At 48.7% G+C, this 24,302-nt stretch overlaps 1 long non-coding RNA gene across 1 annotated transcript; it reads right to left on the reverse strand.

The window, feature by feature from the left end:
* Positions 1 to 16,085: 16,085 nt before the first annotated feature.
* LOC117883420 lies at positions 16,086 to 18,399 on the reverse strand. The gene is made up of 3 exons (XR_004647255.1): positions 18,310 to 18,399; positions 16,824 to 16,970; positions 16,086 to 16,251 (listed from the first exon to the last, which is right to left on the reverse strand). It is a non-coding gene; the product is annotated as an uncharacterized LOC117883420 (long non-coding RNA).
* Positions 18,400 to 24,302: the final 5,903 nt, after the last annotated feature.

Consider the following 24,302-nt stretch of genomic DNA (forward strand, 5'->3'; position numbering starts at 1 on the left):
CTCCTGGAGCCACGGCCCAGCCCAGCTCTAGAGGGTGACAGGGGGCGTGGAAAAGGTTAAGGCGGTCGCAGCACCCCCACTCTAAAAAGTGTTCCAGAGCCACCGAGAGCATCCGCAGCGCCGCAGGAGCCCCCCTCCAGAGCACCCAAGGTTTAGTCAGGGGTATATAGTACAAGTCATGGACAGGTCACTGGTCATGAATTTTTGTTTATTGCCTGTGATCTGTTCATGACTTTTACTAAAAATACCCGTGACTAAAACATAACCTTAGATAATATACATGTCCTGTGTGTCTATATGCACGTACTCTGCCTCATGCACTTTGTCTGTCCCCCTCCGTCATACACACATGCATGCACTGCACACCCTTGCCACCTGTCTGTGGAGGTTAATGTCTTTCTAACATGCATGTTTCTTTTAGTGGATTGACTCTGCAGGGAGGAGGAAAAAGTCATCTGAGCAGGCTAATTGTGCGATAATTGCAGATTGCAAAGGAATAACTCTCAGATCCTTTCCTCTTTATTTATAACCTGCAGCTGAGTGAAGCGTTCACCATTTTTAGTGAGATCCTCGCAGAACAGGCATCTGTTTGTCACTGTAGCAATCTCAGAAACATGCAGAGAATGCACTCGCGCCTGGGGACAGCAGCAGCGCTGGCAGGGATAATGGGAAGGCGCTGAACGCTGTCTCAGGGTAACAGTTTCCTGCCGCCAGAGAAATGTCAAGGCAAGGTCAAAGCTTTTATGGAAAATAAATATCAAGGTGAAGCACAGCTGCTTCTTTCAGAGCCAGACTCATGAATCCGATCTATTGAAGGTACTTATTACTGGAATATCTGAGCAGCTCACAAATGTTTCTGCATTTATCCTCACAGCACCTGTGAGGCAGAGCAGTTCTAATATCCTCATTGATGGAGAACCGAGGCCCTGAGACACTCAGGGTACATCTACATGGCAATGTGAAACATGTGGCAGCATCTACAGATTTGGGCTCACAGTACCGTGCTAAAAACAGATGTGCAAGCTGGAACTCCCTGGGTTTTAGATGCCAGTGTAGCTATGCCCAGAGATGGAGAACAGATGCTTGGTTTTTGAACTTGAGGATAAGGAAAAATATTCCCAAGTCCAAACTTGAGAGGTAACATTTAAGCTAGAAGAAGGAGAATCCAGCAGACAGCCAATGCATTGTGTAGGTCTGAGTGGACATTTTCCATCAAAATGCCTCAAAAACCATTTTGATTAAATTAAATTTTTAAAAAAAGATGCCATTTCATTCTGAAATGACTCTTCAAAGCAACATTATTTTTTTAATATAATTCCTTTTAAGTGTAAAAAGGTCAAAAGCAGAACAAAACATTTTGATTTTATCAAAATAAAACAATTGGCTTGACCCCAAATGATTTTTTTTTGAAATTTCAATTTTTTTTGTTGCAAGTTCCATTTCAGAATGGAAAAAAGTCACAAAATCATATTGCCGGTGAAATGAACATTTTGGTTCCCACCTAACTCTAGTTCTGAAATCCAAAGCAACTTTGAAGTGATGGTGAAAAGGTACAAGTGCATCACCACTGGACAGGTCCCTGCTTTCTGGTAGTTCTGTATTGGCTACAGCTGGCAGGTTTCGAGCAGGACTCCCCCAGAGCTGGGAAATGTTTAGATGTGCTGCTATACCTCAAGCCCTTTCCTAGTTCTGACTGGCTTATTTCTAGTATTGAGAAGGAACGAACTAAACAATTTTGTTCCAAACTTTCAACAGAAATTTAGTTTTTTGATTAAAAATGGAAATTAAGCAAAAAAGGATTTGTTTCAGGTTGAAATTAAGTTTCAACTTGAAACAAAGCAGCTCAGAAATGCCTGTTTTGAATTTTCTCATAAAAATATTTCAGGAGGTCCAAACTGTTTTTTGCGAAAGGGTTTAATTTAAATTAAACTATTTTGTGATGAAAAGAAATTTGGGTAGAAACATAGTGATTCGCTCTCCTTATTTTGTTCTAGGAGCGGTTGAAAGGGAGCAGTCAAGGCTGGCAAACCCAACATGTGCCAGTCCTTAAGGCTTCCATCTCCACTGGCAGGATCCATCTGCCGCTCTGCCCAAATTAAAGTGCCAAGAAAATGCTTCCTTCTCTCTGCCAAGTGCATATTTAGAGAGCACCATGGTAGTGCTGACCTGCAGTAGCCCCAATAACAGAACCATATATGGTACCTACTTCACAGTCACAGACACCAGAGCACCAGAAGCTGGGAAAATGACATGGGATGTGAGGTTGGATAGCAGCTCTATAAATAGCAAATGCTGCAGATCCTGCCCTGGGGCTTTCCAGGGAGGAGCTGGCTCCATTCACTTTGACTCAGACACTGGACCATTTTGAGATGCTCTAAGAATATGCAGAGGTGCCTCCCTCTCTCCTTTCATAGGCTGCATCTTTGTTTTTATTGATTGGAGACATCAACAGAAGCAAATCTGCTGGCTTCCGCTGAGCTTCAATTAGCTTTCTGCTTTACAAAAACCCAAAACACTGCCTTGCTTTTTTAAAAACAGCTCAGCTAAGTGGTGATCCTGGCATGGAGCTAATGCAGCCTGATTCCCCTATGTTTGACTTCTGTGTTTTGAGCTGTCCATGTTAGCAGCTGCAACACTTTTAGGGCTGTAAAAATTGTGCAGGTGCTGCCATTAAGAAATCCAAAGGCTTTGTCTACACACAAACTTGCACTGGTTTTGTTGAACCAGTGCTGACCCCTATGTGAACACTCTTATTTCAGTTTAAGAGGGACTTAGTTTAGCTTAAACTTGATCCATTGCCGTGCTGGCAAAACTTTGTAGTGTAGATGTGGCCTGTGTCAGATAGGGGTGTGGGGTAGAAAACATAACACACTGATTGACCCCTGTAGTCAGCATAGCTGTGTTGGCAAGACTCCCAGTGTAAATGCAACTATGCTGACACAAGTGAACTTCTGTCCGTAGAACTAATGTTGGTTGGAGAGGTGGTATAGTTATGCCAGCAGAACTCCGTCTGCTGGTTTATGCTGGGTCTCTACTAGGAGGCCATTCTGGCATAGTTATACCGGCAAAGGCTCTGCAGTGTAGACAAGCACTTATCAACTCAACCTAACTCAAAAGCAGAAGTTACTCAATCGCAGGCCCTGGTTGTCATTGGAGACTTTAATCACCCTGATATCTGCTGGGAGAGCAATACAGCGGTGCACAGACAATCCAGGAAGTTTTTGGAAAGTGTAGGGGACAATTTCCTGGTGCAAGTGCTGGAGGAACGAACTAGGGGCAGAGCTCTTCTAGACCTGCTGCTCACAAACCGGGAAGAATTAGTAGGGGAAGCAAAAGTGGATGGGAACCTGGGAGGCAGTGACCATGAGATGGTTGAGTTCAGGATCCTGACACAAGGAAGAAAGGAGAACAGCAGAATATGGACCCTGGACTTCAGAAAAGCAGACTTTGACTCCCTCAGGGAACTGATGGGCAGGATCCCCTGGGAGAATAACATGAGGGGGAAAAGAGTCCAGGAGAGCTGGCTGTATTTTAAAGAATCCTTATTGAGGTTGCAGGAAAAAAACATCCCGATGTGTAGAAAGAATAGTAAATATGGCAGGCGACCAGCTTGGCTAAACAGTGAAATCCTTGCTGTTCTTAAACGCAAAAAAGAAGCTTACAAGAAGTGGAAGATTGGACTAATGACCAGGGAGGAGTATAAAAATATTGCTCAGGCATGCAGGAGTGAAATCAGGAAGGCCAAATCACACTTGGAGTTGCAGCAAGAGATGTTAAGAGTAACAAGAAGAGTTTCTCCAGGTATGTTAGCAACAAGAAGAAAGTCAAGGAAAGTGTGGGCCCCTTACTGAATGAGGGAGGCAACCTAGTGACCGAGGATGTGGAAAAAGTTAGTTTATTCAATGATTTTTTTGCCTCTGTCTTCACGAACAAGGTCAGCTCCCAGACTGCTGCACTGGGCAGCACAGTATGGGGAGAAGGTGACCAGCCCTCTGTGGAGAAAGAAGTGGTTCGGGACTATTTAGAAAAACTGAACGAGCACAAGTCCATGGGGCCGGATGTGCTGCATCCGAGGGTGCTAAAGGAGTTGGCGGATGTGATTGCAGAGCCATTGGCCATTATGTTTGAAAACTCATGGAGATGGGTGCAGGTCCCAGATGATTGGAAAAAGGCTAATGTAGTGCCCATCTTTAAAAAAGGGAAGGAGGAGGATCTGGGGAACTACAGGCCAGTCAGCCTCACCTCAGTCCCTGGAAAAATCATGGAGCAGGTCCTCAAGGAATCAATTCTGAAGCACTTAGAGGAGAGGAAAGTGATCAGGAACAGTCAGCATGGATTCACCAAGGGCAAGTCATGCCTGACTAACCTAATTGCCTTCTATGAGGAAATAACTGTGTCTGTGGATGAGGGGAAAGCAGTGGATGTGTTATTCCTTGACTTTAGCAAAGCTTTTGATACGGTCTCCCACAGTATTATTGCCAGCAAGTTAAAGAAGCATGGGCTGGATGAATGGACTATAAGGTGGCTAGAAAACTGGCTATATAGTCGGTCTCAACGAGTAGCAGTCAACAGCTCCATGTCTAGTTGGCAGCCAGTTTCAAGCGGAGTGCCCCAAGGGTCGGTCCTGGGGCCGGTTTTGTTCAATATCTTCATTAATGATCTGGAGGATGGTGTGGACTGCACTCTCAGCAAGTTTGCAGATGACACTAAACTGAGAGGAGTGGTAGATACACTGGAGGGTAGGGATAGGATACAGGGGGACCTAGACAAATTAGAGGATTGGGCCAAAAGAAACGTGATGAGGTTCAACAAGGACAAGTGCAGAGTCCTGCACTTAGGATGGAAGAATCCCATTCACTGTTACAGACTTGGGACCAAGTGGCTAGGCAGCAGTTCTGCAGAAAAGGACCTAGGGGTTACAGTGGACGAGAAGCTGGATATGAGTCAACAGTGTGCCCTTGTTGCCAAGAAGGCTAACGACATTTTGGGCTGTATAAGTAGGGGCATTGCCAGCAGATTGAGGAACATGATCATTCCCCTCTACTCGACATTGGTGAGGCCTCACCTGGAGTACTGTGTCCAGTTTTGGGCCCCACACTACAAGAAGGATGTGGAAAAATTGGAAAGAGTCCATCGGAGGGCAACAAAAATGATTAGGGGGCTGGAGCACATGAGTTATGAGGAGAGGCTGAGGGAACTGGGATTGTTTAGTCTGCAGAAGAGAAGAATGAGGAGGGATTTGATAGCTGCTTTCAACTACCTGAAAGGGGGTTCCAAAGAGGATGGATCTAGACTGTTCTCAGTGGTACCAGATGACAGAACAAGGAGTAATGGTCTCAAGTTGCAGTTGGGGAGGTTTAGGTTGGATAGTAGGAAAAACTTTTTCACTAGGAGGGTGGTGAAGCACTGGAATGGATTACCTAGGGAGGTGGTGGAATCTCCTTCCTTAGAGGTTTTTAAGGCCCAGTTTGACAAAGCCCTAGCTGGGATGATTTAGTTGGGGATTGGCCCTGCTTTGAGCAGGGGGTTGGACTAGATGACCTCCTGAGGTCCCGTCCAACCCTGATATTCTATGATTCTAAAATAAGCCTGGTACAAACTGGAATAAGAAATAATCAGCTGGCCTATTCTATTGCACCATTGGTTAAATAGTTTTAAAAGTCAACACTTTAGTTAAACTGATGCAATTCTAGGCCTGACACTGCAGTATTGAAATCAAAGGGAGTTTTGCCATTGCCATCAACTGAAGCAGGATCCAGCTGTGTGTGTGTAGATAAGGTTTAAATAGTTTTTTAAACCTAGTTAGTTAAACCAGTGGAACCCCCTGTGTGAATATTCCCATCTGGTTTAAGAATGGTGTATTTTTTGTAATTAAACCTTATGTCAATCAACTTAAGCTAAATCAGAAAAAGCCACTTATAAAAAACAAACAAAACAAAACAAAGGCAAGTCTATGCACATTATACACAAGCCCCAAGTTGGCATGAGTTTAACTAAATTGGTTTAAATTCATACCTCAATTTGAATTGGTGCAACTTTCTCATATGGACAAGCCAACACAGAAAAGCTGTACCACTTTAGCTATTCCGGTAAAATGGTATATCCCCCTGCTAGTGTGGGCATAGTTTATTCATAGATTCAAAGGCCAGACAGGACCATTATTATCATCAAGTCTGATCTCCTGCATAACACAAGCCATAGGACTTCCATAAATAAATTCCTGTTTAAACTTTGATTTAAAAATTGCCAGTGACGGAGAATCCACCATGACCCTTGTTCCACTGGTTAATTACCCCACCGTTAAACCCAATGTGACTAGCTGATATGCAGTAGTTATATGGAGTGACAATCCCGCATGTGCTTGTGAAGGTTAGGTCATGAGTGTGCGTGTGTAACCCACTGGTGCAGAGGCGCTGACTTTCTGATTTCCTGAGGGGTGCTCGACCCCCCGCTCTGCCCCCGACCCTGCCCCCACTCCACCCCTTCCCCCAAGGCCCCATCCCCGCCTGCCTCTTCCAACCCCGGTTCCGCCTCTTCCTGTCCCTGCTCCTCCCCCTCCCCCTCCCCCAAGTGCGCCCTGCCCTTGCTCCGCCTCTTCCTGCCCCTGCTCCTCCTCCTCGCCCCCAGCACCGCCTGCCTGCCACTGGTCCTTGGCAGGCAGGAAGTGCTGGGGGGAGGGGAAGGAGCTGATCAGCGGGGCCCATCGGCGGGTGGGAGGCGCTGGGGGGGAGGAGCTGATCGGCAGGGCCTGCTGGTGGGTGCTGAGCACCCACTATTTTTTTTCAGTGGGTGCTCCAGCCCCGGAGCACCCATGGAGTCAGTGCCTATGCACCGGTGAGTGGGTGTGACAAGTCCTCCTCTTCACTTCTCTACAGAGGGTGTGGGTTGTCACAGCCCTGAACTGCAAAGCCTCTACTCAAACTATAGCTCATGTTGTTAGCTCCAGATGTCCCTGGTTCGACCCCCAGTGTGCTGGTCAAGATAGCAGTCGTGTAAGCAGTTATGTGAGATGCGTTTACCTGTAAGTGGACTGCAGTACATGCAATATCTTCTAACAGCTATTACTGAAGCCATTCTTAGGGGACGATCCTGCAAGATACTGAATGTCCCCAATTGAGGATAACTTGCAGGACTGGGGGCCTAATAAAGATCTAGGTAAAGGATGCTGTGTCTAGGTTACGTAGCCATTCAGCCTGAGCGAATGTCCTTCATTTTAAGTAATTATTGCTGTTTTTTGGAGCAATGAATGAGACCCACTCCACTGAAACCTGCAAGTCCAAATCTCAATTCACAGCAGCATGGTAACCAGGATGCTATTTGCTGACTGTCCTTTCTGCTCTTGGAATCGGAAATCTTCTTCAGGCTCCAGTGGCAGAGGTATCATCAAGGTCACATTTATATTTATTAGATTCATCTCAACAGCTCCCAAGGAGCCCTTCCCTGACACGCAGAACAAATCACAACGCCCAGGAAGGACAGAGGAAGTGAACGGGTACATAGAAAAATCAGGGAGTTATTCAAGAGAGAAGGCACTCGATAAAATCTGATAGCAAGCAGACAGAGGATGCTGCCTGGCACTGTGGCATTGGACAGAGCCATTCAGCTCCCCGCAGTAACAAGCCCGTGCCTCTGTGTTGCAGGGACTTAGCGAAACCCTTGCAGTCAAATGCTGAGTATGATCTGCAGCTGCTGGGAACAGAAAGCACATGAAGCAACTGCTCTTCTTTCCATTTGTCTTTTCTCAACAGCAGATGTCACTGAGCTTAGAAATCCCAGGGATGGGGAAAGTTCAGAAACAGAGAGCTACAGCCCTTGGTTTGTGCCAGTTTTGATCTGTGACCCACTCAAGTCAAGGGTTGTATGCCCTGTAATTACAAATGAGCTTGTTATCAGTGGCATTCTGGTGTCACCTAGAGGCACCCAATGAGGTCACAGCCCCATTGTGCTAGGCACAGTACACATGAACACTGTTGCAAAGAGCATAGATAAGACAAACGGTGGGAGAAGATTGTGTCATCCTCTCATTTGACAGAAGGGAAACTGAGGCACGGAGATGGGGGTAACATTTTCAAAAGGGACTTCGACCCAGATCCTCAAAGGTATCTAGGTATCTAATGAATAGGAGGTAGGTGTCTACATACACTTTTAGGGCCCACATCCTCAAGGGTAAATCCCTTGGACTAAAATCTCATAGGAGCCTCTGTCACTTTTGGGACATAGCCATCTAAGTCACTTAGGCCTTGCACCACAGAGTGGTCCAACGCCCAAACACCTTTAAACATCTGGGCCTGGGAGCCTACATCTGAGTCAGACTCCTTTGACCCCAATTCCCTTTTGAAAATGGTCCTTCCGAGCCTAAGTCACTTGATGCTTTTGAAAATCATACCCACAATAAATTGCCACAGGGAGGCTGTAGGAGATCGAGGTACTGAATCCAGATTTCCTGAGTCCCTGGCCATCTTTCCTCATTGCTAAGGAATTGCTAAAGCCTTGACAAGTGCATGATTAATGGCTGTAATTAACCTAAAAAATGAACTACATATATTTGGAGCAAATAAATTATTATCTAAAGGCTGCTAAAAGCTGAGCACATGAACACCTATGATGCTCCTTTGGAACACTGTGCAGCACAAAAGTGGAAGTCTGAAGAGCTTTGCAAGGTATAGACTTTATAGTTATGTTCCTGGCATACACACAGAGAAGATAGATAACAAACATCATTGTCACGGAGTATTGGGGGACTCAGGGCCCTGCACCCCCAGCCTCCTGCGATTCACCATGACTCTCAGCCAGCCAGTAAAGCAGAAAGTTTATTTGGATGACAGGAATACAGTCCAGGACAGGTCTTGCAGGCACAGACAACAGGACCCCCCTCAGTTAGGTCCATCTTGGGGTCCCAGGGCATCCCAGCCCCCCTTGGGAGGTCAGAGCAATCTCTGCCTCCCCACCATCTCACCACCCAGCTTCCCAGACTCTGCCTTCAGCGACCCCTCCCACAGCCTTTGTTCAGTTTCCCGGGCCAAGGTGTCACCTGGCCTCCAACCCCTTCCTGGGTTCTCATGTTACATGCTCAGGTATTCGCCTTTGGGCAGACTATCCAGCCACACTCCCCTGTCAGCATTCACACACCACAGCAAGAACAGTCCCAGTTCGTCACAATCATCAACTACTTTTGCTAGAAGATTGCAACTTAATACTTTTATTCTTAAAATCCAGAAAGATAACACACTGTAACCAAAACAGGGAGAAACAAAGCAGACTGCACTCTAAGGCCTGGTCTACACTAGGAGGTTATGTCGAATTTAGCAGCGTTAAATCGAATTAACCCTGCACCCGTCCACACAACGAAGCTATTTAGTTCGACATAAAGGTCTCCTAAATTCGATTTCTGTACTCCTCCCCAACGAGGGGAATAGCGCTAAATTCGACATGGCCATGTTGAATTAGGGTAGGTGTGGATGGAAATCGACGCTAATAGCTCTGGGAGCTATGCCACAGTGCACCACTCTGTTGATGCTCTGGACAGCAGTCCGAGCTCGGATGCTCTGACCAGCCACACAGGAAAAGCCCCGGGAAAATTTGAATTCCTTTTCCTGCCTGGGCAGTTTGAATCTCATTTCCTGTTTGGACATCGTGGCGAGCTCAGCAGCACTGGCAACGATGCAGAGTTCTCCAGCAGAGGTGACAATGCAATCTCAGAATAGAAAGAGGGCCCCAGCATGGACTGATCGGGAAGTCTTGGATCTGATCGCTGTGTGGGGCGATGAGTCCGTGCTTTCAGAGCTGTGATTGAAAAGACGGAATGCAAAGATCTATGAGAAGATCTCAAAAGCCATGACAGAGAGAGGATACAGCCGGGATGCAACGCAGTGCCACGTGAAAATCAAGGAGCTGAGACAAGCGTACCAGAAGACCAAAGAGTCAAACGGACGCTCCGGATCCCAGCCCCAGACGTGCCGTTTATACGAGGCACTGCATTCCATTCTAGGTGCGGCGGCCACCACTACCCCACCACTGACCGTGGACTCTGAGGATGGGATACTGTCGATGGCCACTTCCTCGGAGATGTTAGCGGAAAGGGAAGATGAGGAAGGTGAGGAGAAGGACGAGGCAGTCGACAGCGCTTACAACGCTGATTTCCCAGACAGCCAGGATCTCTTCATCACCCTCACAGAGATCCCCTACCAACTGTTCCCAGGCGTTAACCCAGACCCTGAATCAGGGGAAGGATCAGTCGGTAAGTGTTTTAAACATGTAAACATTTATTTTGAACAGAACAGGAATATTAACAATGGGTTTTTCATGATTTGTTTGCCCTAGGCGCTTAACGTTTTAGTCCTTGGCAGTGCAACTACTGCAAAAGAATCTAACAATGTCCGGTTTATCATGATTAGTTTGCCCTAGGCGCTCTACTTTTTAGTCCTTGCCAGTGCAGCTACTGGAAAAGAAGGTCTATATGTCCGGGGATAGAGCTGAAATCCTCATGGGACATCTCCAGGAAGCTCTCCTGGAGGTAATTGGAAAGCCTTTGCATGAGGTTCCTGGGGAGAGCGGCCTTACTGTGTCCTCCGTGGTAGGAAACTTTTCCTCGCCAGGCTATCATCAAGTACTCTGGGATCATTGCTTTGCAGAGCATGGCGGCATACGGCCCTGGTTTTTGCTGGCTTTCACGCAGCATGCGTTCTTTCTCGGTCTCAGAAATGCTCAGCAGAGTGATGTCGCTCATGGTGACCTGCTTAGAATTAGGGGAATGTTACTATTGGGACTGCTTGCCTGTTCCTTTACAGAATTGTCACCGGCAGTTTACCGCCACGCAGTGGAGGCGGGAGAGGGGCAGCATACAGGGATCTTTCCCGGGGACAGCCGCGAGGGGGTGGGACAGGGGCAGAGTTCATGCTTCCCGGATTGCCGGCAGGAGGAACTGCCCAACAATAGGAGCATTGCTTTGAACATGAAAGGAGGGCACTGCTCTAATTTAAGCTTTAAGCAGCCAAAAGTCTACGGCTTACTATGTCAGCCTGCTACCCTAATTCTGCTGTCCTGCCCCACTTGTCTGATCTCCACTGCAAGACCCCAGGCACTGAATGCGAAGGCCGAAAATTCGACCTTGTCCTGAGTGCGCATGTGATAGGTGCTGTGCATGGTCCTGTTCACAGAGAAAGACTATGTTCATTGTTCACAAAAATGTATCTTTGTGAGGAATTCACTCCCTTTTTCCCATCCCACAGCTGCGAATGTCTCCCGACCTACCCTGGCATCCCCCTCACAGAGGCTAGCGCAGATTAGGCGGAGAAAGAAAAGGACACGGGACGACATGTTCTCAGAACTTATGGGCTGCTCCCGAGCCGATGCAGCCCAGCAGACCCAGTGGAGGGAGAACATGTCGCAATACCAGCGAGCACACAGCGAATGGGAGGAGAGGTGGTGGCAGGAAGACCAGCAGGCGACTCAAACACTGCTTGGACTAATGAGGGAGCAAATGGACACGCTCCGGCGCCTTGTGGATGTTCTGCAGGACCGGAGGCAGGAGGACAGAGCCCCGCTGCAGTCTATCTCTAACCGCCCTCCCCCGCCACAAACTCCCATACCCACCCAAAGTCCCAAGAAGGGGGGGCGGCAGGGGCCGTGAAAACTGTCACTCCACCCCTGCAGACTGCTCAAGTAGTAGAAGGCTCTCATTCCCAAAAATTTGATAAGTCCTTTCCTTCCCGCTTCACCCAAGCCCCCGTCCCAGTTTCATCCCCTAACTGTGTAGTTGCTAATAAAAGATACATTTCTGTTAATTACTGTTTCCATCATGTTCTTTTAGGGGAGAGTGTGTTTGAAGGGGGTAAGGGGGTTGGTAATTGGAGAGGACAGTCACCTTTACCATGGTACAGACACGGGGGCAGGTTCAGCAGAAGGTCACACACACATTGCAGTCACTAGGCACCCTGGTCAGTCTGGGAGGTGGTTTTCATGTTCTGTGTGTGTGGGGGGCATGTGACTTTGTGGCAGGGGAGGGCGGATAGAGATCTTATGCTGCGGTCCTTATCCTGGATCACAGAGCCACGCAGCAGGGAATCTGTAACCGTCCTCCCTCGCCACAAAGTCACATAGCCCACACACACAGAGTCCCAAAAAGGAGGGGTGTCAGGCTCCGTTGAAACAACCAGTCCACCACTGCGGACCTCTCTAGGAGCAGGAGTCTGTCATTCCTCGAGTTTAGAAGCGTTCTTTCCATCACTACGCCCGCTCCCCACCACAGTCTGCGTCCCAGTTTCAACACTTTACCGCGAAATCCGTAATAAAGAAAATGGTGTTCATTAACAAAGTTCCATTTATTTTATTTTTAAACGTGTGTTGGAAGGGGGGGGACAGGGTGAACGGGGTATGTAGCTGGAGAGGATAGTCAACAGTAAGTGGGTAAAGAAACGGGGGCAGGTTCAGCTTCTCTTTAAACAAACTTAATAGTCACAGGTTACCCTGCTCACTGAGGAACCTAGCTTTCAAAGCCTCCCGGATGCACAGCACGTCCCGCTGGGCTCTTCTAATCGCCTGGCTGGCTGGCTGGGCGTAATCAGCCGCCAGGCTATTCGTCTCAACCTCCCACCCCGCCATAAAGGTCTCCCCCTTGCTCTCACAGAGATTGTGGAGCACACAGCAAGCTGCAATAACAATGGGGATATTGGTTTCGCTGAGATCAGAGTGAGTCAGTAAGCTTCTCCATCTCCCCTTCAGACGTCCAAAAGCACACTCCACCACCATTCTGCACTTGCTCAGATGGTAGTTGAAGAGTTCTTTTTCAGTGTCCAGGGTGCCTGTATAGGGCTTCATGAGCCAGGGCATTAGCGGGTAGGCTGGGTCTCCGAGGATCACTATAGGCATCTCCACATCGCCAAGAGTTATTTTCTGGTCCGGGAAGTAAATACCTTCCTGCAGCTGTCTAAACAGACCAGAGTCCCTGAAAACACGAGCGTCATGAACCTTGCCCGGCCATCCTAGGTTGATGTTTGTAAAACATCCCCTATGGTCCACCAGTGCTTGCAGCACCATTGAAAAGTAGCCCTTTCGGTTAATGTACTGGCTGGCCTGGTGGTCCGGTCCCAGGATAGGGATGTGAGTTCCATCTATAGCCCCACCGCAGTTTGGGAATCCCATCACGGCAAAGCCATCTATGATGACCTGGACGTTTCCAAGGGTCACTACCTTTGACAGTAGTAGCTCAACGATTGCGTTGGCTACTTGCATCATAGCAACCCCCACGGTAGATTTGCCCACGCCAAAGTGATGCACGACTGACCAGTAGCTGTCTGGCGTTGCAAGCTTCCAGAGGGCTATGGCCACTTGCTTCTGGACAGTCAGGGCTGCTCGCATCCGGGTGTCTTTGCACTTCAGGGCAGGGGACAGCAACTCACAAAGTTCCAGGAAAGTTCCCTTCCGCATACGAAAGTTTCGCAGCCACTGTGATTCATCCCAGACCTGCAGCACTATGCGGTCCCACCAGTCCGTGCTTGTTTCCTGGGCCCAGAATCGCCGTTCCACAGCATCAACATGACCCATTGCCACCATGATGTTCACGGCGCGGGATCCCGTGCTTTGTGAGAGGTCTGTGCTACTCTCAGACTTCATGTCCTCACCGCGCTGCGGTAGCCTCCTCGCCTGATTTCTCAGCATCTGCCTCTGGAAAAGGTGGATGATAAGGTGCAAGGTTTTGACAACGGCCATAACTGCAGCGATGGTCGCAGCGGGCTCCATGCTTGCAGTGCTGTGGCGTCCGCACTGTCACTCACCAGAAAAGTGCGCAAACTGATTGCCCGCTGGCGCTTTCAGGGAGGGAGGGCGGGAGTGACGGTTGGATGACGACAGTTACCCAAAACCACCCTCGATACATTTTTTTCCCCAGCAGGCATTGGGGGCTCGACCCAGAATTCCAATGGGCAGCGGGGACTGCGGGAACTGTGGGATAGCTGTCCAGTGCACCGCTTCCAGTGTCGACGCTTGCCCCGTTAGTGTGGACTCACAAAGTCGAATTACTGTCCTTAGTGTGGATACACACGTTCGACTTTGTAATATCGATTCCACATATTCGATTTAAGTACAATCCAACTACTCTCTTAGTGTAGACATACCCTAAGACAGCGAGACACAATGCACCCCAGTTTGCTTTAAGAAGACTCTTTCCAGATGGATTGCAAATTGATGCTTTGCTACAGGGGCCCCTAACCTGCAAGCAGAAGCCAGGACAGCACCTCACCACCCCCAGTCTTACAGTGGTAGATTGCAATTCCAGCACATTCCTCCACCCCACAATAATAAGAATACTACTTTGCCTGGTCATTTTGAAAAACTCAACAAAAATTGCAACCACCCTCTCTAAAGACAGGTAAGTGTCAGCATCTTTATTTCACTAATAGGGAAACTGAGACTCTGAGGGAGAAAAAATCTTGCCCAAGAAGATCACACAGTAATTCCGAACTCAGGAGATCTGACTCCCAGTTGCCTAACCACAAGATGACACTCCCTCCCCCTGCTTTTACACTGTGTGCAGTCACCTGGGACTTTGTCACATGTTGACGCTAAAATCACCTCATTTAGCTCTATCCCAGTCACATCACCAGCAAGTTTGCTGGGCTGTCACGGATTTCATAGTTACAGAACGGATCTGTTGCATTTTGTGAAAGTTCAGGACACACAGGGGCTCAGGCGCAAATCCTCAATGGTGGATGTTAGGAGCCTAAACACCATTTAGGATCTGGGCTTTAGTTCCCAGCAATATCGATATTGATTATATCATTGATGCATCATCGTTTCTGCCACACAACAGAGTGGCACAGAAGTGAAAATGCCTCATAATCCTATGGCGATCTATAAGCGGAACCCTCTAGCTCTGGTTTCCCCTCTTGGCCAACCATCATTGTTCTTTTCATGCTGGAGAGCTTCAGAAGAGCATGAGAAGCCAGCATCAAAAATGGAGATAGAGGGGAGTGACTCCATTTGATGGCCTTGGACATTTTGAATGATTCCAAGCTAAGGTCACGGTGATGGCTGCAGCTGGAACAGCCTCTGAGACTGGAGACTCCTCTTTAGCCACAGAACAAGTCCCACATGGGAAGCGGCAACACGAGCTTACCTATATAGCTCCCCAACACTCCTTTGGAGTGACTCCATTTAGGGGTCGGAGAGACATTCAGTCTCCAGGACCCACTTTGTTCTCTGCAGCAACGGACAGTTCATGCCAAGCTCATGGCACTGTTCATGATGAGGACCCCCAGTCAGGAATTAAACTGACCCCACTGGTTTATTTCACATAGGTTGCCCAATATTGATTGTGCAGAGACAACTGCCAGCCATGGCCAACCAAGCTTTGATCCTCACAGAATCTGGAAGTGAAAGACTCCATATCCCTCAACAGAGGAGACATTGGGGGGAGTGGGGAGGGAGGTGCATGCAGGGTCATGTGCCCCCTCCCCAGATTTGCTGTGTAGCTTGTACTGAGCATGCTCACACGGACTAAGCATGCTCAGTAACACTGCTGAAGCTGGCTGCCCTCACTCTGCCCCCCCACTATCGGCAGGCTGGGGTCTTCTCTGCCCCTCTCCCAGCCAGAGTTAGTATATGGGAAATCACCTCCTCACAGGATGTTAGAGCAGCATCCAAGGGCAAACAGATCTTGACGTCATGACCATGAGGAGTCTGGGCTGATACATTTGGAAGTTCAGGCAAAAGAAAAGGTGCAGAAAAAACCCACCTGTTCATCCAGCATTTTACAGCGTATTAAAATCCTGGCAGAGGAACCAGCAAGGAAGTCAATAATGCCCTGTTTGTAACTATGCTAAGCAGGCCCCTGCAGGTTTATTAGAAGAGACCTAAGTCAGGCAGCAGTGACCCTGAAGCCACTGATCAAATCCCATTAGCAGACAGGATCTCTGCTCGCTCAGCCTGCCTGGAAACTGGCACTGCTCCATCTAGTATATACACACAGAGTCTGATAAACGAGCTCACACTGTACCTGCGGGGAAGACGCTGGTAGCATGGATGCACCTCATTTGGCCAGGCACTCGAAGGAAGCCCGGAAGGTCCTGCCCTCGTCTAGCATCGCTGACGGAAGGGCTGTTTGGAGCAAGGGATGGGGGAAGAGAGCGGACACAAGCCATCCCCTGGGACTCAGCCCGCAGTCCCATCCTCTTGGACTTACTACCATTATATTTTTTTAAAAATTATCAGAATTGCTGATGGTGCAAATTATTTTCCTGCGGTTCAGAAAAGTCTCTGTAACAGTAAAAGATGGGACCATGAGACGGGATATATTGCAGCATTTCCAGCCTCTGGAGAAATTGATGGAAACCTGGGCTGGGATTCGGTGCTGCCTCTTCTGCAGTTGCAGCACAGAAGATGCAGCCCTGGGAGGGGGGAAGTGTCTTTTGTGCCACTATGATATTGGGTTGCTCCAGGGGCCAGTGCAACCCTGGCACAAAACAGAACACCCAGGAGCTGGCCTGCTGAATGCCAACTCCAGCGCCAGTCTCCAGGGCTGTACGTGGGCTTCTCGGCAGTCTGCAACAGCTGAGAGCCCCCACTACACAATATGCTATAGGGACTTTCCATATGCCCCTGACATGCTCTCTTTGGCCTCTTGGCAGGGCTTGCAATGGGGCCTCTGTGGGACTGTGTATGACAGCCCCATACAATGCCTGCACCAGGGGAATTCTCCCCACAGTTGGCGGTGGGTTTTTTACAGCTCCTGTAGGCTTCCAGAGCAGTGCAAAGGGGCTGTGCCAGAATCCCACTCCTAAAGCGAAGACTTCTCTGCTGAAAGAGAGGGCCTATTCTGATCATCTAACCTGATCTCCGGCATGGCACAGGCCAGAGAAACTTGTCCAGGAACTTCTGTAGTCAGCCTGTCTCTTCAGGCTGAGCTATAGCCTCTTCTTTAGAAAGACATCCTGCTTTGATGTACAGACTTCGAGTGTTGGGGAATCCACCATGTCCTAGGTAAGTGGTTCCAGAGGTTAATTAGCCTCCCTCTTAAACAGCTGTGGCTTACTGCTAGTCTGAATTTGTCTAGCTTCATCTCCAGCTTGCTCTCGTTATGCCTTCCTTCTGTTAGATTGCCGACCCCTCTACTACCAGAAATCTCGTCTCTACGGAGAGAAGCCCAGACTGTGATCAAGTCACCTCTTAAAATTCTCCTGGACAAACTAAATAGGTTTGAATTTCCTAAGCCTCTCACCAGAAGGCATGTTTCTCAGACCTCAAATTATTCTGAACCCTGTCCAGTTTTCCAGCATATTTTCTGAAGTGTGGACACCAGATCTGAATACGCCACTCACGTCATAGGTCTCACTAATGTCATATCCAGAGGTAATACCCCCTCCTGACTCCCACAACCTGGGTCAAACCCCAGACCCAAAGCCCCTTGAGCTTTGGGAACCTTCAGATCTAAACTTTGCTGTATAGGATTTATCTACCTAACCATCCCTGTACACACCTCAACTATCCTCTACACACCCCTCTATCTGTCTATCATCTACCCTCCACTGATTTCTGGACTCCAAAGGAAAAGCTATGAGTGCTCACCTAGCGATACGCTTGGTACAGTGGGTGAAACATGCTGAACAGGTAGGGGAATCTGGCCCCAAACAGCTCACCATCTAAAAGCAGATGAGTAACGTACAGCGCAAGGCAATTACAGGGCAAACACAGAGTGAGGGGTTCTTTTTATTCCAGAGATGGTGCCAGGGTGTGTAGCAGGGTTTTAAAGGGGGATGGGGGTGGGACGTTCTGGCCATTGAGGCGGCATGCAATGAGGCGTGAAGTTGGGAGTTTGAGGAGGAGATACCAGAGCTTGCAGGTGAGAAGGTGAAGGTAAGAACAGAGATGTAGCTGGGGATGAGGTTGTGCAGAACCCAGGGCCGGCTCCAGGCACCAGGCAACCAAGCACATGCTTGGGGCGGCACCTGGTAAGGGGCAGCCAATCTTCGGGTGGCGGGGGGCAGCGCGGTGCGGCATTCCGCGGGGGGAGGCGCTCCGGTGGCACGGTGATCAGCGGGGGGGGCGGCGCGGGGCACGGCGCTCAGGGAGGGGTTCCGGCGGTGCGGCGCTCAGCGGGGGGGGGGGGGGGGAGGGGCTCGGCAGGGCGGCGCTTTTTTTTGCTGGTTGGGGCAGCAAAAAAGTTAGAGCTGGCCCTGGCAGAACCCTACTGGGGCGAACCAGGAGTGTGAACTTGACGAGTGCAAGCCAGTGCAGCGAGTTGAGGTCAGAGCAGGGAGCGGAGCTGTATTTTGGGAGCATTTGTCCAAAGAAAGCTGTGGACCTTCTGAGACTCACTCATCAGCTGGTTCTGAGGCCTCCCCGATAGAGCAGAGCCCTTTGGATTCCCATTCAGCCTGAAAGCAGTAATCCCTCCTGGAAGGATCTTGTCCTGAGACTGCAGTTGGGACATCAGCTCAAAGGGGTTACGGATCAAAGGCTTTGGTCGATTATTAACCCAGCGGGCAGGGAGCCAGGTACCAGGCAGACAAAGCGGCAGCAGGTGCTGATAACCTTTGCATCCCAGATGAAGGGAAACGAAGTAAAATGCCAGCAATACCAGGCTGTTTTGTATCCTGATCCTCTGCTGCTTTTCAAATGCCCCGAGAGGCTGTGCTGCCCTTGATCTGCATTTGCTATTTGTTCTGATTGATTTATTCTTCGATTTTTAAAGGAGACGGCAAAAATACACCACCCACCCAGCCTCTGTGGAGTTGCCAGCACCCTTCTTCACTGTCAGCTCTCTGAAGGAGTTTAAATTATTCATCCACTTAGCAGGGCCCGGCAAACCATCCATCACTTGCTCCACTTGGGCCGTGGAACAGAGGAGCTGTCAGGTCAATAGGCGTCTTCGCACCTTTGCTGACGTTTCCACACTGAAAGTAACCTGCTCTTAGGGCAAGGTTCCTGTCACAGCAGCGCTGCCCTGTTCCTTGGAGAAGTCCCTTTTTAGTAGAGCTCTGCTGTGTAATGAAGACTGAGTCAAGGAGCATGTGGGGAGATTTTACACTCTTGAAAGTCAGGGTCTGGAGCAAGTGCCAGCCAAAACTCCCCCCATGCATTTTGATTATGACCTGCAATGTCCCCTCCTAGGCCAATCCTAGGACCCAGCAAGGCTCAGGTAATGCATCTCATTCTTGACCCTCCAGCACTCCCCTGCTGTGGGACCAATACACAGCTCTGCTGATGCACCACCATCCTGCAGCCCCCCCCATCCCAGTCATGTGCCCTCACACAGCTCTGCCAATGCTCCTCAACCCTGACATTCTGTTTTTCCCCACCCTGAGCTCCTCCAAGCCCAGCTCTGAGGTCCTTGCTATTCCAGGGACTCTGAAATCATTCCATAAACTTCAAGTGTGCTGAATTAATTCTGAAAAATGTCTCCCTACGTGATGCTGTGACTAATGTACGTTATTTCCCCGAGCACCCGGCTCCTGCCATCGCCATGGCTTCCCCTTGCTGCACATCTCTTTGGCTATGCAGGAGCAGAACTACACTCCCGCGAGCACAGAGCAGCACTGGACATGGCCCTGGTCAGAGTTCCTAAGGAGTAGAGTTGGGCCAGTTAGGACACTCCGCCAGAGAGGACCCATCAGCCCCCTCCACTGTTACCTGCTCCCAGTAGCCTCAGCCTGTCCCGTTCTTTCCAGGTCTCCCTTCTTGCAGAGCTCTTAAGCCCCAGCAGAGTGGAGGGGATCTATGACCCAGGCTTGCCTGCCCTCAACCTGCTCAGGTGATGTTGCGTGGAGTTCCATCACTCAGCTCCAGCTTCACTTGTTCCATTGAAATCAGTGAAGTGAAGCCCATTTACACCAGCTGAGGAACTGGCCTATGACCTCTGGCATGCAACCCCAGGTGGGAGGGGGATGTTGTGGAGAGATTTAAGACGTGCAGAGAGGATCAGTCTAGGCTGAATGCTAGGAAACGTTCCTGATTGCTCCATGAACAAATACAGCACACACAGTCTCCCTGGAGACCTGCTGGGAAACCCACTGCTTGAGTCGCTTCAGGTCACATCAGGAAAAGCAGTGCAGGATACTGAGCAAGGAGCAACCCTAGAACTGAGCCTGTCTCCATCTCAGATTCCTTCATCACACAGAGGCCCCATTTCACTACCCTCTCACCTGCTCCTGACAAGAACATTCAAGTTACAAAAGCCAATGGTTTTCAGAGAACGAGAACATGGGACTGCAATTGTCTACCAGGCCTAACTCACATGGGGCCACCACTCCAATGATCACATTTACTGTGTGCGAGCCACACGCGTTCCTGCTGTGTCCCCCATTCAGGATGAGGGCAGCATGGCACAAGGAAGGCCCAGCTTGACAGGAGGGGTAGAACATGGCTCATCACCCTGGGGGAGCACTGGAGGCATTACACTGCTTCTTGGGGCCCTGCAGTTACACCAGGGAAGGGGAGTGCTAGTCAGGAGCCAGCCACCCTCCATGGAGGCTGCTCTTCTGAGCTACTCTCAGGAGCACTGCTGCCATCAGCTGAGTCCCCCTGCTCGGCAGCAGCCATGGAGGGGGTGTGGCAGGAGGTAATGCCCTCCTGCCTGGGCTGGTCACATAACATCTGATCAGTTTTCTGCATGGAAATGCACATGCTCTGCAGGGGATGTGACGAGCAGCTAGCTCTGTGCTCCATCCCCAACAGCCAGCTGTCCTCAATGTCCATGGAGAGCAGAGCTTCCACATGCTCCCAAGGGTGCTGGGCATCTGAGACCATGGAGCCATGTCTCTCCCCATCCATGCCCCCGAATGAGACCACCAGCTCTCAGTCCTTCTACTCACGGAAGCCAGATAGCCTGACCCAAGTCTCCCAAACTGGCCCACCTTGAAACCTATCCTAGCCCACTGTTTTATTAAATGTCTTTCCCAAGCAAGACACGGGGGATGCGAGACAACTGGACGCAGCAGCACCCTCACTGTGCATTCCTCTCAGTTAATGATGCCAGAGCAGAAAGGCCTCTGAAGATGCATGCTGGTATTTTCTGAGGTACATCAGCTGCAAGAAAGCATCTAGCATCTCAGCAGCAGCCTGGGTTATCTGCTTGCACCTTTACCCTCCAGAACAAATGGAAATTATTCCCTTGGGATGCCCCCAGTTAAAGCCCTATAGAGCAGAGTCTACAATGCACTATGCCTGGCTTGTCTGGGAGCATCACGGGCTGCAAGGATTTGCCGTGGTTGTGTTGGTAATGATGATGGTGGTGATTATAAAGGGGTTTGGCTCAGGATGGAGGGCTCCCAATAAAGAGAGCAGAGCCCAGACGTTTTCCCGCAGTGCTTGGGAGCTGCAGATGCAATAACTCACATAAGGAAGTTCTGTGTTCACTGTAAATGCATCACAAGGCAAAACATCGGCCCTGGAGGAAGAAACAACACAGCCAGTGTGTTCAGAGGCTGTTCTGGAGAGAAAAAGCCACAAGATCAACTGCACATGTCTCAAAGGGGTCTTTTTAACCCTGGCTGGGTTTGCCAAAAGTCAATTGACTCGATCCCAGCTTGAAGCACGACAGCTGATGTCTTCTTACAAGAGAACTGAAAAGCTATTAAATAGGGGCTGGACTGCAACTCAGTCAACATGCCCACATGGGGGGTGAGGGGTAAAAGACTATGGCCAGGTTTCCACTAGCACTTATGTTGGCAAAACTTTTGTCACTCAGAGGGGTGAAAAAAACCCACCCCCCGAGCGACATAAGTTTTGCCGGCATAAATGCCAGTGTGCACAGAGCTGTGTTGGTGGGAGACACTCTCCTGCCAGCACAGCTACCACCGCTCGTGGGGCTGGTTTTATTATGTCTCCCATCAGCATAGAGAGACTACACGAGCAATATTACACCAGCGCAGCTGTATTGGTGCCATTGTAAGTTCGCTAGTGTAGACATGGCCTAAGGACCCCCATACACCCAGTCCGGGGGCTACCTTGAGAGAGGAAGTGCATGGGTAAGCACGTGCTGCGATCCTGCTTACGCCTTCCGGAGCACAGGGGCAGGAAGTGGGTGGCGAAGGGCAGAGCTTTGGCTCCATATTCCCACCAGTTGAAGGCCAGCCTATCCGAACCAGCGTGGGGCAGGTGGGAACAAACTGCAGGCAGTACACTTCCACCTCCCCAGAGCTCGGGAGCAGGGAGGCGCTGTGATGCAGGGAGGTGTTTCACTCTGCCCTGTGATCATACCATGCAACACCCACCTGATAACCACCATGTCAGTGTTTGTGGCCCCAGATTAGATTCAACTGATTTTTAGAGAATCAGATTTTCCTCATGTTTTGGCCCTTCGTGGTGCTTCTCTGAGACAGAGTCCAGGAACCTTAAGTGTGCATTTCCACCTCCTAACATGTTGGGATTTCTTTCAAGTGCAACCTTAACCGGGAAGATGGCTTGTAACTCTCCTCAAACCAAGCATTACAACATCCCAGTGAAGTGTTTTACCTTTTACCTACATGCTCTTAACTGAAATTCGGTCTTACCATTGGTTTAGTGTTTTTTTTTTTTTTTTTAAATCTTGGCTGTGTGCATATGTGTTTAATTAAACATAGAGAGAATGCCACTGTGAGATTTCGAACCAGCTGAAGACATGCAATACCAGCCTTCAGGCATTTTTTATTTTAGCTTTTAAAGGAACCTTAATTTATTGTATTAGAGAGATCAGTACTGTATGAGGGGGGCAGCCCAGTCCCTGAGTTCCAACAGCTCTGCATTCCATGGCCTCCCTTATGCTTCTGCATCAGTTTCCCCACTGCGCTGTACAGTGGAGCTGAGGCGGCAGTACCACGGGAGCCTTTCTAGCACCGATGTCCAAATTAGAACCTTTAAGGAACCGCGACAACAGGGCCAAATTATCCATCACTGACAAGTCACAGCCAATCTCCCTCACACCTGAAACTTGTTACAATCAACACAACTGTCACATGCAAATTAGCTGCAGGAGAAGGGGGAGGATTGGTTTGAGTTACTTCTGATGTCATGGCAGCCTCACTCAAGGATTAGCTGAGCTGTTGACCTGACTTATATAATTATAATAATTAGATGAAGTGTTGCTTAATTACAAGCAAATTTTCTTCAAATTAGCCTATTGACAAGATTGCAATTAATTTGAATTACATGGAAAGTTTGAAGAGGGTGTTATTCTATTATTAAATCATTCAGGGTAAAGAAAAGACTGGCACAGATGCTAAATTTCTTAATGAACCTGTTTTTAAATGAATTTTAACTCAGATACTAATTAACAGATTTACTTGTAAATTCTCATAAGAAAAACATTTCAGTGAGTAATTACAGAATTTTAATTGCTATAATTCAGGAGAGGATAAGCTGTATTTTTCACACAGAACAAAGAAACTGGATCCCCGCTTTAAGTCCAAAACAGAACTGACCCTTAACACCAGACTCACGAAAGGTGCCTCTAATAACATAGTTCCATCGCAAAGTTCTCCCCTGATATCAGGCAGAGGCCGTGCAACAGCCACGGACACTCAGTCAGATTCAGTCCTCGTCCCCACATTATGGTTGCTAAAAATCAAAGTATCGCACGTGCTTGTCATGTCACCAAAGTTTTTGCCTGTGTTGTGTCAGTGACCTAGGCACTGAAAACTTTCATCCCTAGAGGTTGCTGTGTACCCGCTGTCTCCTGGCCATTGATTCTATTAGATCCAAAAGCAGCAGTTTGAGCTTTCTTGTAATTTATCACAGGATCTAAAATTACTGTAGGCTGCAGAGAAAGACATTCATAGACACCTGCAAGCCTAGAGGAAATAGAGGGCATGATTCTCTGAACCAATCCACACAGAGATCTCTTATCTGCACTGCAGATCTCTGTTGCATAGCTTGTCGCGCTTATTGGAGGTATGCGGACTAAGCAGAGAATATGCAATACAGATCCACACCGGGAGGCAGACAGGAGAGGTTTGCTTAGCAATAACAGAATCCCCTCATCCTTAGACTGTAATCTCCTTGAGGCAGGGGCTTTTCAGACAAATATAAATGCGACGGGCCATGCATAGCTATGACAGTGCATAGAGAACAATGGGTCAAGAAGCATCTCCATAATACAGAGATTATAAAACCTTATTCAATAGCAGAGAAGTCCATATCATGAAGTATCCCAGCCTACTAAAATACAAAGGTAGGGCTGTCAGGATTTTAATGTACATTTAGAGTTAGGATGTAAAGTCAATTATAATAATTTCCGAGCAGGAATTGTGCCTGTATGTTTTACTTATACATTTTCGGGGACTAATAATTTAATACATTATTAATTAAATAATAGTACTACTACTCCTAAGGAT

Source organism: Trachemys scripta, chromosome 9, assembly GCF_013100865.1.
Source record: "Trachemys scripta elegans isolate TJP31775 chromosome 9, CAS_Tse_1.0, whole genome shotgun sequence".
NCBI lineage: Eukaryota > Metazoa > Chordata > Testudines > Emydidae > Trachemys > Trachemys scripta.